This window comes from Malurus melanocephalus, unplaced genomic scaffold (genome assembly GCF_030028575.1).
Source record: "Malurus melanocephalus ecotype Western Australia unplaced genomic scaffold, MMel_1.1 scaffold_412, whole genome shotgun sequence".
Classification (NCBI taxonomy): Eukaryota; Metazoa; Chordata; class Aves; order Passeriformes; family Maluridae; genus Malurus; species Malurus melanocephalus.
In genome coordinates this window covers 354,553-367,265 of record NW_026623644.1, presented here as the reverse complement: position 1 = coordinate 367,265, position 12,713 = coordinate 354,553, and the positions used below count along the sequence as shown (strand labels likewise).

Genomic DNA, 12,713 nt, shown 5'->3' with positions numbered 1-12,713 from the left:
AGACAATGCAATGCTCGGGCACCAGAGAAAGAAACCAAGCCAAACAACAAATGAATTAAACAAAAGTGGATTGTGGTGCTTATCAGTAATGCTGAATTCTCCTTTACCTGGAAGCACTGAGCAAACATTATTTTAACAGAAATGTAATTCTGCTTCAAGATGGCAGGTGAAATGTGCTTGAGAAACAGCATCATCTTATTTGATAAGGGGACATGCAGACAAACAACACTACCTGGCAAATTTACAGTTCTTTTATTGCTGCACCTGTATCTACTATTCAGGATCAAAAGTTACACATGATCAGAACATAATCAAACAAAATACTTAAATGTAAGAAAACTATATAATGAAAACAGAATTGTTTTATTCAGGCAGCTGGGAAACCCACCATGGGAATCTGAAGCAATGCCTCCTCTGTGATTAAATGTCTTTACGGTTTATTCCCTTTACTAAATGTCAGCCTAAAGTGCCCTGCTTAGCAAAGATTATTTCCTTAACAGCAGATCTTCAGAAAAGAAAAATGTGCAGTGGTTTTAGTCTGGACACTTTCCCTCAAACAAAACTGGTCTGCAGATGACTCCTGGCACAAAAAGGGCCCAGACCAGGAATTCCTGAAGTTTTTTTCATGGCAAGTTAATTACAGTGCAGTGGGTGAACAGCTCGCCTCAGGCTGATGCTGATTGTATATGGTGCCATTAAGGGGATCCATCAGGCCACAGTGGTGATATTTCACATCCAGTTAAAGCAAAACAAATGGCTCCCAGCACAGCAACTGAAACATCCCAGAAAGCTCACGTACATCCAGCAGCCAAGCTGTCAAATCCACTGCTGTAACACTGGCTCCACATTCAATGTGGGGATGAACCTTATAGGAAACKTGGTGTGCCTCAGGCTGTCACACTGCTTGTGCCACACTCAGCAGCACCTACTGGGCTGGCAGTCTSTAACAKGGAACCCTCTGCAGCTCCAGGAAASAGAGAGAAYCCCACAATCAGCTGGACTTCTTTAACTGTCTTTAGAGGTGGCTGGGAGGGTTTTCCTTGGCTGAAGGGAAGAAGCAAAGCCCTGAAGACAGTATCAGTAAAATAAAGATGTGACTAGAAGCTGAAGCAGCTCTGCTCCACAGCTGTCACCTCCAATGGCCTGGCCAGCTCCCCCAGAACAGTCTCAGCCACCCAGCACTGGAAACATTCCCTCTCCCAGGGAAAATACCAATGGCAACTGATTCTGGCGGGACAGCATCATCCAGTTTTTGTCCAAAGTTTAAACTGTCCGTATCTTGACAAGATGCAGGTTAATTTGATGGCATGTTTTTGTCCTAATGACACAAGAATTTAATCCATAAACACCAAGGCATTTTCAAATCYCCTAAGACCATTAGCAAACAGCATATCAGGGCAGACAGGCAAGAAGAGAACCTAYCAGGGACCTCTACACCCAGCCAAGGTTTTATAGTTAGGATAGAAGCCTGATACAGCTCAATCAATCACCACATGAAAAATASACACAAATCCTGACTCCAGACAAAACCCAGTGATCATCCAATATCGGAACACGYGCACACTGGAAGCCAGTCTTTGGTGCAGCGGTGGGCCCGTGGATAATACACCTTATTCCCCCCCAGCAGAGCTTCCCAGTGAGCACCAACACTTGAAACATCCTGTCCCAGTCCCCATGGAAGCTGCAAATCCCCTCAATGAGATGCACTATGTCATTATAGGACAGGGAGGTTGTGGCTTCCACATCCCTGGAATTGGTCAAGGTCAGGCTGGATAATCTGATCTAGTGCATGGCAGGGGGTGGAACTGGATGAGCTTTAAGATCCCTTCCAACAAAACCATTGCATGGTTCTAAGATTCTACARTTGTTCCTGAGCCACCTCAGGCAGCTCCACAGAGCTCCAGCCCTCCCCACAGCAGCCCAGCAGGAACAAACTGCTGCAGGCTCCAGCTCCAGCTCTGAACATTGTGTGCTCCAGTGCTCCCATGGGATGCACCTCCTCCCATGCCCTGTCCTGCAGGAGGGATGCAGGCACCACATTCTGCCCACAGACCATCTGGCAAGGTGCCTCTGATCAAGAGCCAAGAACCRGAACTGTTTTACTGGAAATATCTCCAAGTATTTCCTAGCTACTGTTGAAAGCCCTCCTCAAACAAGGCTGGAACAGCTCCTGGCTCCAGTGCAGGTGCCTCTCCCCAGCTGCACACCGTGAGAAGTCTCTGTGCTGACAAAATCTGCTGGGGTTGTGATAGCAGCTAAGAAAACAGCGAGTAAACAACACACGAGAAATAGGAACAAGCACTCAGAGCAGGAATACCAGCACAGCCTGATATTTACTTACTGACTCATGCAGAAGAGGATCTGTCCATTTAGGCTTATGCCCAGCATGAGAACAGGTAACAGGAGAGTGTATGAAATCACTGGAGCTCAGCTCCTCCTGACCTCTGAGAACAAAGAAGCCTTAGAAGCACAAAAAATACCCTCTTTTCACTCTCTCTCTTCATCCTGTTTCAGAATCTTTCTCCACATATTAAGTCACACTTTTTACAGATTGGAAAAGGAGAGAGCAAAAGGCAGAGAAGGTATTTCTGCTCATCCCCACAACAGCAAAATACAGACTACACCAAAGTAAGTATCTCCCAGTGAGATTCCCTAGCTTTATGGRGTTTTTTGGCAAAAGGTTCATAGACAACATCTGAAGAGGACACCTGGAAAACACAGGCATTTAGGAAATACAAGAGAGCTTTTAGAACTTGGTCACTTKTTGCTTTGGGGCTTTCAGGTTTCCRTYCTTTTATGCAGAACTGTGCAGACCATACCAGACACCAGGGAGCACCAATGAATGGGAACAGTATTTCTCTCTGCAGCTACACGACTTTTCTTCCTCAAGAAGTAAAATCCCCTGACACTACTTTGTCTTGTACCTGTCAAGTCCTACACTCCTGAGAGGCTCTCAGAGCTACCAAATAYGCAGATATTCAAGGAACTCACAGGCCTAATGAGCTTCAAATCTATAAAAACACAGGAAAAGAGTTCACTGTATGCTGAACTTCTACCAGGATTTTTGACTCACATGGAAATGCATTTATGTACAAAAGGCCTATGACACCAGTGCTGCATGTTTTCAAGCAATTTTTGTGCAGACGGAATGACAACTGACAACCACCTCTTTTTCACCATCTACACTCCACTACTGTCTGAGTTCAGAGCTGCTAGTTGTCTTACACCAAAAACCAGACAAAATAATTATTAGTAAACTAAAATCAGAAAAGCCAATTTATTAGCCTAATTTAAAAATTACTGCTGCCAAGTAGGCAAACTTCGGCCAACAAAACTCATGGCTTGCTTTTATATGTTATTTATTAAAGTGAGAGTGAAGTCTAAACCAGGATATTTCAAACCTTCACTTGTCTCAGAAATGCTGGTTTTATTTCAGTGTTGARTGCAGGACTTATGTAACATTTCCCATTTTGATTTCTGTTATTAAAGTATTTTAAAACAAAACTGTACGGTCACTGTATACAGCCCTCAGGGGCTGAGTATAAAAATAACATAGAAGATAWCATAAACTCTACAAAATACAATTCTGATTTAATTTCATTCAAGCATTATGTTCTTTACTTTGGGGAAATTATCATCGTTGATAGCAAGCACTCTTCTTCAGGTCTTCTGAGCACTGAAAATATCATTTGAGGTACAACCAGAACAAAACTTGAAAATGCCTTATGCAATTTCAAAAACTCACCAAACTAAACCAAAGWTTGTCTTACAAGCTTAACTTTCTCATGCTGCAAATGAAACACCTACATTTTCTTCACTCAAGAGAAAATATCCATGTTCCCAATGGCTCACCTCTTTCACTAAGCACCCCAGCTTTTCCACAGGCTTCTAAATTGATGATAAATAATCAGTGGAAAATATTCCGTATGTCCTCCCTACTTTTCCCAGATAAAATACATCTGCTCACAAGCAACTTTCCATGGGTTTTGTCAGCCTGGAGAGGCAGTGTCAGGCTAAGCTGGAATGAGGGTGAATCCACCTTTGGGAAGACCAATGGTCATGGCCCAAGGCATCAGGCAGCTCATCTGTCACATACAGAACCTACTCACCTTCAGGACAAGTTATTTTCCAATAGGAAAGTGTGAATAGGCTCATTTCGGAAGATGTAATGGTCCATCAGTTTTTGTCCTTAACTCTCTTTGCTGTTCCTCCCAAACCAATGTTCTGAAGATAAAAAAAAAAGAACTTCAATTTAAAATACGCCTCAGATAAGCATTGAATTTGTCCTGCTTTTTACCAGGCCCACTGAAAGGTCACCTGAAACCCATCTGATGGTCCAGCCTCTGAATTACTGCTGTCTTATCTCAAAGAAGGCTGTAAGGAATTATTTTCTCACCCTTGCCACCCTCACAGCTTACACATTTACCATCCACATTACAGTAGCATATWGAGAATTCATCCTGAAGATTGGGAATGGAACCTATTTAAAGTCCTACTGGTGCCAGAACTGAGAATTACACTATGTTATCARAAGTCCCTTTTCACCCTGCCTGCTACATTTGACATACTGACATGAATTTATTACACTCACGTTTAWCCCAAAAGCATAAACACACMATTGTTCTGCTGAATTTTTCCACAKTTCYCTTGATGACAGATTACCTTCCTTCTCCTCATCAGAGACACTTGGGTACAACTRTGCAGCACTAGCAGGGCACCTTCTTGGGTGCCTGGGACTATGAGGAGATTGATATATGTTTGCAAAATTAGGCTGAAAAGACAAAGCAAAAGCACTGGGACCATAAATGAGCAAATGCCACATTAGAAGCAATTTCCCTGGCAGTCCCATTTTGCAGCCAAAATAATTAGATCACTAGCAAGAAGCATCCCAAGTAGATAAATGGGGTGTTACAAGATTAACCAAGGTCACTTCTCTAACATCCGTCTTTTTAAGATGTCTTCCCCAAAAACTTAACCCTAGGGCTCCATCCAAATTAAAAATTCACTGTTGATGTACATCAATACAAACCAAATCAAAGTACTTCAGAGCCTGCCAATTGCTGACTGCCCAAGGAAAGGCCACATGGCTTCTAAGTGAGAGAAATCTCCATTTGAGAGCCACCCAAACTCTGAGACTGCTGCTGCTGCTGGGTGTTCAGAGATAACYGCCAACTCATTAAAATCCCACATTAAAAGTTTATTAAATATGCAAACATTAATGGAATTGGACTAGCAGCTACTTAGGCAGATAAAACTTCAACGCAGCGCATCCCGCAGTTCCCATTATCAACGTTGTGTCCTTTCAGAAGCCTCTGTCAAAGAGTCACAAAGTTCTCAAGGCAGTGAAACCCTTCAACTCTTTCAGACTACTCAGGTCACACTCTCAAGGCTCTCACTAGCCTGGAAAAGATTCCTGCTTTCCAATTACTACAGTTTGGTGTTTACTGCCCATTTCTACTTTCACTCTTCACTGCTGGAGATATAAAGTCTCCCTAATGGTTTTACCTCTTTTGGGAATATCTGCAGGACAAGCCCCACACCTCTTTGAAGGCTCACAGGTATAGAGGTTTTACACGTCCCATATTCACAGTCCTTGTCAACTTGCTGCTGCCATTCAAAAGAACTACAAAAAGAGGAGTAGAGTGTCATACAGAAAGCAGGGATTAAAAAAAAAGTGCTTAAAAAGCAGCTCTCCTGAAGTTCAGCTAACTCCGCATGTGCACAACACATCCATACAGCCCTGCTTGGAGCTCCCTCTCTCAGCTGTCTCAGAAACAAACATCAGAATCCTCCCTGCAAACACCACTCTCATTGCATCTTGCTCCACAAAATGCAGTTTCATTCTTGGTGACTCTGCAAAGTCCCAGTGGCTGGTGAGTGTCTCTATAAACCTCCAAGTTTTTGCTGTGGAGTGACATCAGACTTGGAAGTGCTCTTCACTAATGCTATCAGCATAATCTGAGCTAGCCTGAGGGAAAGGAGGACAAGGAGCATCTCTCATCACACAAAGCATAAACAAGCTCCTAAGAATCYCTAATGCACCTCCAACTGACTCTGGCAACAGCCTTGCTCTCTCAGTGGCTTCAAAGAATGTCTGGAAGATTTAATCCTGTAATTATGGAAAAACAAGTGTGGTCTAGCACCTCCTTCTTGGAGATGTGAGGTTTCAGCAAAAGACGGAAATGAAATCCAGCAAAAGACGGAAATGAAATCTTAGGGAGCAACCTTGGGAAAAGCATGACTTACAGGGGAAGAAGGGAAATGAAGGAGTATGAAGAAACGTCCAAAGAAAACACTGAGCTCATTGAGCACAGAGAGGCTGAGCAGGTTCTTTAACACCACCTTCCCTGGTTTCAGTGACAGTCTAGAGGAGAGAGGGCTGTTTGTCAAGAACTTCCCAGCACCATCCCATGGGATGCAGCACTGAAATTTGGGTTTCTTTCAGTCCTRCAACCATATGGGCCTCTCAAAATAGAAGGTTTAAGGATGCCTTGGCCAGGAGAGAATCAGCAMAATCCCTCAGCCATCACCTGATGCCACACCAGGCATCACGTGTTGCAGAACCTTGAGCAGCAGCCAGTTTGAGGTCAGGCACACAACAGCCTMCCACTTCAAGAACCAGGAAGCCAGGGCTTAGGTTTAGAATTTTTTAARGGAGAACTGAATCATTTTTGAAATTAAGGCAGAGATTTCAAGGTAATYTGGGTTCTGAAGAGGGCATTGACCAAATCTCACATGGATTCTGGGGACTGATCTTTGCTGCTTCAGTGTGTCCAAAAGCACAGGAAAGCAAACAGCCCATGGCTGGCCCCAAGGTCAACTATTTTCTAACAAAGTAAAGGAAAACCCATACAAATCCTTTTACCTCTGAAGAGACATCATGAAGACTTTCTGTTGTAGACTATACTTTCTGACCCTAAACAAGGGGGGAAATGACTGTGCAAACATCTCCTAAGTCTCTGAGCACTGGGAGGCTTCTATACAGGTATGCCCTCAGTCAATTGCCCATTTGGTCAGTGCACTGAGCCCCTCAACTTRACTGCACTACACAGAGCACATTTGGGTTATCCCTGCCCAGAGAGCTCCTGCCTCCAGGAACAGAGCAGGCAAGACTGAACACAAAAATGATGTTTGCATCTTACAGCTACCTCATACAGTTTACAGAACYCTCGTTCTGCCCATCAGGCTGCAGRAGGAGTCTCAACSCATGAGAACACACTAAATCAGTTAAACAGTATAACATCCAGTATTTCCTCCCACTACAGACAGGCAAGCACATGGAAACTACCACAGGACATTTCTTGGGGAATGTAAATAATCCATTAAAGAAGAGCTCTGTTTGTAAGGGAACCAGGGAGGTCACAGTGCTTTGTCTCAGGTATGACATAYTGACCTGTGCCCAGGGACACCAGACTCCTTCCAGCAGCCCTACAGCCAAAGCAAYTGCTAAACATTCTCACTCCCAACATGGTATCCTAACACCACCAAGCAGCATGGTGAACTTTAGTGTTCAGGTTGCTGTAAGGAAAACAGGTAGAAAACAAATGATTCTGTGAAAACTCAGCCATCCATCTGCCACCCAGTGAGGTCCATGACACCACCAGCATGAGATCACAGCACTCTGTTTCCTCCACCAACATGGAGGTGCCAGGCTGACCTGAAGCCAGCAGCAGCACTGGATACGCAGCATCAGTGGGAAACTCCWCTTTGAGGGATACCTGAGTAGCCCAGACACAAAGAAGGATAACATTGCAAGGAAATTTCATCCCCCTCAGCACTGAGCCACCCTGCCACAGGCCAAAGGCCACAACTGTAGTGGCACCAGCTAAGAGTGACAATGCAACCTGACAAGACAGGCTGGCACAGTGATCTGGAGATGCAGATGCAGGGGACAATGCTCCTTATCCATGAGTTGTAGGCCAAATCTGTTGAGCTAAGATAGGAGCAACCAAAACTCACACATCTCTGAAATGTGGACAAGGTGCTTCCTGGCAACAGKAAGAAACCAGTGGAGTAAAATGCATGTTTTCTCAGCAATTTGCTGTTGGGTGACCTCGCTAACACCCTTCTGCAGGAGACAGGATCCTCTCTGACAACCACCACAAGCAGCTGACCCAGCACAGTGACACCAAGGCTGACACTGCTGCACTCCCCTCTGCTCAGCTCCGAGCCTGGATTCCTGACCACCTTCTCCCCGAGGGAACTCCAAAAATAGCCTTTGCTCACTCAAGGGAGTCCATGCCTGAATAAACCACGGGCAGAGGCCTTTGTTCACAGCTCACACCACAGAGGCTTGCCTGCTCCAGAGATGGATGCAAGGAGAAATGTAGGCCACACATGCACAGAAAAAGAGACATCCAGAGTTYAGAGATGACAGAGATCCCATTGGCAGAGTCAGGAAGTGAATGTCCATTAAAAGAACCTGCAAGTGCTGGGGTACAGCACACAAGCAAGGCAGGCTAAGGGCAAAACAGAAAGTTAAACAGAAAGTTAAAAACTTAGTGGGCTATTTCCCCAGCTAAACTGCCTGATGAATCATTAAAGAAATATCTTTGTGATGTAACTATTCAGACTTACACAAAGAAGCCTTGTAATTAGGTCTCAAGTAATCCTCTGGCCACCATCTGGAGCTCAGCCTAAACCTTGACCTCAGTCACASCAGACAGCCACACATCTGTGACACACACCTGACAGTGAGTCACACCACTACACAGCATTCACTGAGCAGAGAAAGTCAACAGGAATGCTAAAAACTTGAGCTATTTTTCACTCTACAGGTCCTTCAGTTCACACCTATCACACTTAAGGAAATGGTTTCAAAAATACAAAGTTAAAAAGCAGGAGTCACCACCCCATTCCTGCATCTAAAACAAAATGCTTCTTCCATCRAAACCTCAGTTTGTAGTAAACAAAGTTGACACACGACATACCCAACCTTCTTCCAATAACATAGGAGAAAAATCTTCCTAGAACCAGATTCTGACAGAAAACAGACTTACCACAGATATAAAATAACTTATTCCCCCAGGTATAAACAGCTCAAAATATTTTACTATTAAAGGATGCCGAAATTCTTTTACCTAAAGCACCATAGATGACTGGATGTTCTTTTTTTTTTGCTAAAACCTTCTGATTAGTTTGAAATTCCTTTTCCCCACAAGCAAATAAAGTCTACGATGCCTCCCACCTCTTACAAAGCCTCTTAGCTAGAGAAAAATGAGTTTTCTTTAATATACAGCTCCGTGTTGCTTGCTGAGCTCCCAACAGCAAATGAGTCAAGAACGATACACACCACATCACCAAGAACAAAATTTATCTTGTCAGCCCCAGAGGAATACTATTTCCAATGAAATTTAGCAAGCAGATTTTAGACCTTTGTAAAAAAGCCCATAACACAAGGAAAGAGGAATGAAGCAGGCTGAAAGTGCTGAAACAGTTATTGCTTAGTTCATATCTGAGAGCAAATCTCTGCAAGAATGAGAAATGTTTATTTTTTCTAGGGATCACGTGTCTATAAAGCACAAAGAGCCTTCTGTAGTGGAAGCCATGGTCCCAGAGCAGAGACCTCCTGCCAGCTGGGCTCCTGGCACACACAATTCCCTCCAGCTCAAGGCACAGTTCAATACAAATAAGAACAAGATTAGAAAGGACCACCAGACTTGGCACCACCAAGAAAACCCCAAATTATAGTAATTTCACTCCAGACAGCCAGACTAGGCTGTCAGCACCGGCAGGTACATGGCTGTCCCATCACATCATGCAGACTCCCAGTCCTGGGCATGGGAACACTCAGGGAGGTTGTTGAGCCTTCTCTGGGACCACTCCCCACAGCCAGASTGCCTTCAGTTTGGCAGGGGGTGGTTTAAAGTGATTTTCTTTGCCACAATACCTTTCTCCTGGCTGCAGCTTCAACAGGGATTACCCAAGGCCAAAGTCCTGCACAAGTCAATATTTAACTTGAGCTCTGAACTGCTGAGACCCACCTGGAATATTGGATATAGTCACTTATTAAAGCTTATGCTGGCATTTCTAACAAAAATAATAATAAGTGGCAAGCTATCTTCTGCATGACAAGTTCTACAGGAACAGCAGTTAAATCCAGCTTTAATAATTTTAATAAGGGAACTAAAGGAAAATGCTTCCAGGAAAGGAGACCTAAAGAAAGGGATGTGTATGYTGTAGAGCAGGTTCAGGGCAGGGGCAGGAACCACACAGCAGAAAGCATTTCAAACAAAACCACAACAAGCTCTGGAAATTGAGCATTTGTCCCAGAAGTCGTATGTTAACACTGCAATTAAGCCATTAATCTATGTCACAAAGCCTTATATAAAGTCTTGCACATTACAAGGAGAAGCATTTATTCCCTACTAACAACCAGTAAGTCTGAACTGCTGTACTCACATAGACTTTAAAATAACACAATAAAAAAGTGGGGTTTTTTCCCAGGTTAATTATTCTTAGTCTTAGTGGGGGTAAGAAAATTGTTTATAGTTTAAAAAAAATATCTCTGAATGCACCTGATATAAATTTTTTGCCAACAGTCTCACCTTTTATTATCTTTTTGGACAGATCTTTCTTCTGTGAGAAACAGCTGTTAAAATACAGTTCAGGCCAAAAGTGAGCAACTGAGAGTAATTCCTTCTTTCCTACATCTGTTTCAATTCTTTATCCACCTGTTCTCTGTGTCTAAATGTGATTTCTTTATTTATTGCTAGCACTCCCACCTTTATATTTAGCAAAAAATGTTTTTGTTCCATAAACATGAACATCTGTTTTACCAATTATTCCAGTGGAGCTAGTGGTGAGAATCATAACAGACAGTATTCTAAAAATTCCCCAGTTCTACATTTCTAACCCTTCACATGTACCAGTTTGTTCAGCACCCAAAAGGAAATGTTTTCAGGAAACAAAAATATTTCTCCTGGGAAAGAATGGAAGGAGGAGGCTGAGCATATTAGCAACATCAGGAGATAGGGAGTATTGCACAGCTTTCATCCCRAAAAAATCCAAAACAACAAACACCACCAAAAAGCCAAAGCACAGACACCAGGACTGTCCAGGGAATTGCAGCCTCAGGGAACACTTCCAGGAGCAGCTTAACTGATTTTGATCCCTGTCACTGTCTAATAGGCAGGCCTGCCTCTCCCTGTTGGATGCACAGGTACAGATACACAGCTCCATGAATTCAATTTCCACATGGTTCTAATTGCTGGTGGGTTYGGCACATGAATCCAGCCCACCACACCACCACTTACACTGGCACTTAGGGGCAAGGAAAACAGACAAGCAGATRGATGGAAAAGAAGTGCAAAGGACCCTCCTTTCCAGCAGTAATATAATATCAAACCCACTCCTGAAATTCCATGCTTCCTGACACATTCAGTTGCCACAAAAATGCAAGCTTTCACAGCCCAAATGCCTCCTTGGAGCTATCAGATCACTCAATTCCATCTTGGAGCGAATGCAGAAAGTATTAACCTTTATTTTTCCCCTCTGCTTTGAGAACGAGATCAGTRTATTAAGACCAGCCTAGCTCTGAAGTACTAAAACTACAGGTTAAAAGAACAACTGCAAGTGAAATCACAACAAGGTCTCAGCAGTTTYCAGCAGCAAAATTCCCACAGAGCTCAAATGAGAGAGGAGACAGGTTCCTATCTGCTTTCTCTRAAGATTTTATTTTCATTGCACTATGCCTGTGAGTGTTACTTATACCTATCGCCATCCTTTTAGCAAAAATGAGGCACAATACAAGACTGTGCCTGGGATTGTGCCTTTCCCTGCAAGGAGAAAAGAGAAATGGTTTGGACTGGAAGGGACCTTAAAGCTCATCCASTGCTGCCCACATTCCACTGTCTCAGGGTGCTACAAGCCCAGGGTGCTCCAAGCCCTGTCCAGCCTGGCCTTGGACACTGCCAGGGATCCAGGGGCMGCCACAGCTTCTCTGGGCACCCTGTGCCAGGGCCTCCCCACCCTCACAGGGAAGGATTCCTTCCCAATATCCCATCTAACCCTGCCCTCTGGCAGTGGGAAACCATTCCCCCTTTTCCTGGCACTACAGTTCCTGCCTTCCGTCATTAACTTAGGAGCTGCACTTCTCTGGGCTAAGCCACATAGCCCAAGTGAAGCCAAATACATCCCTTCCACTCACCCAAACTTCTGTCAGGTGAGAGAAGCATCAAAATTCCTACACTTTTTTTTTTTTTTTTTTAACTGGAGAGGGCACAAAACCATGGAGCCTGTGCTGATCTTTGTTGTTGTCAACAGCCCYACAGACACCACAGGCTTAACTCCGGCGGGATTTGCTCCAGGTTTTCTGGAGATTGACTGAGACGCTTCCTGCGGCGCAGAAAGCGGCGATAACACCCTGGCACTGCTCCCGTGCCCCACAACAGGCACCGCAAGCACCCCGGCGGGGGCCACGGATGCATCTCTGACCGCTCTCTCAAATTGGAAAAAGTCCCTTTTTTGTATCAAATATACAAGAGTGAGAGCTCCACTCCTGATAACGGGAGCGGTTTTCCCCGAGCATCCCCGAGGAATGCCAGGCACCCCATTCCCCGAGCATCCCGTATCCCTCAGCATCCCATTCCCCGAGCATCCCGTGTCCCTGAGCACTCCCGTTACCTGCACACCCCACCCCATGAGTGCCCCGTACCCCCGAGCACCGCGTTCCCAGGGCACATCATTCACTCAGAATCCTGTCACCCGGACAC

At 44.4% G+C, this 12,713-nt stretch overlaps 1 protein-coding gene across 1 annotated transcript in view; it reads right to left on the bottom strand.

The window, feature by feature from the left end:
* Positions 1-4,221, bottom strand: part of MAP3K13 (mitogen-activated protein kinase kinase kinase 13) — a 62,763-nt gene extending 58,542 nt beyond the window's left edge. The window contains exon 1 of the mRNA XM_057379600.1: positions 4,110-4,221. The gene's annotated coding sequence lies outside the window, so the exon portion shown is untranslated. The remainder of the gene's footprint in view (positions 1-4,109) is intronic.
* Between the last annotated feature and the right edge of the window lie 8,492 nt (positions 4,222-12,713).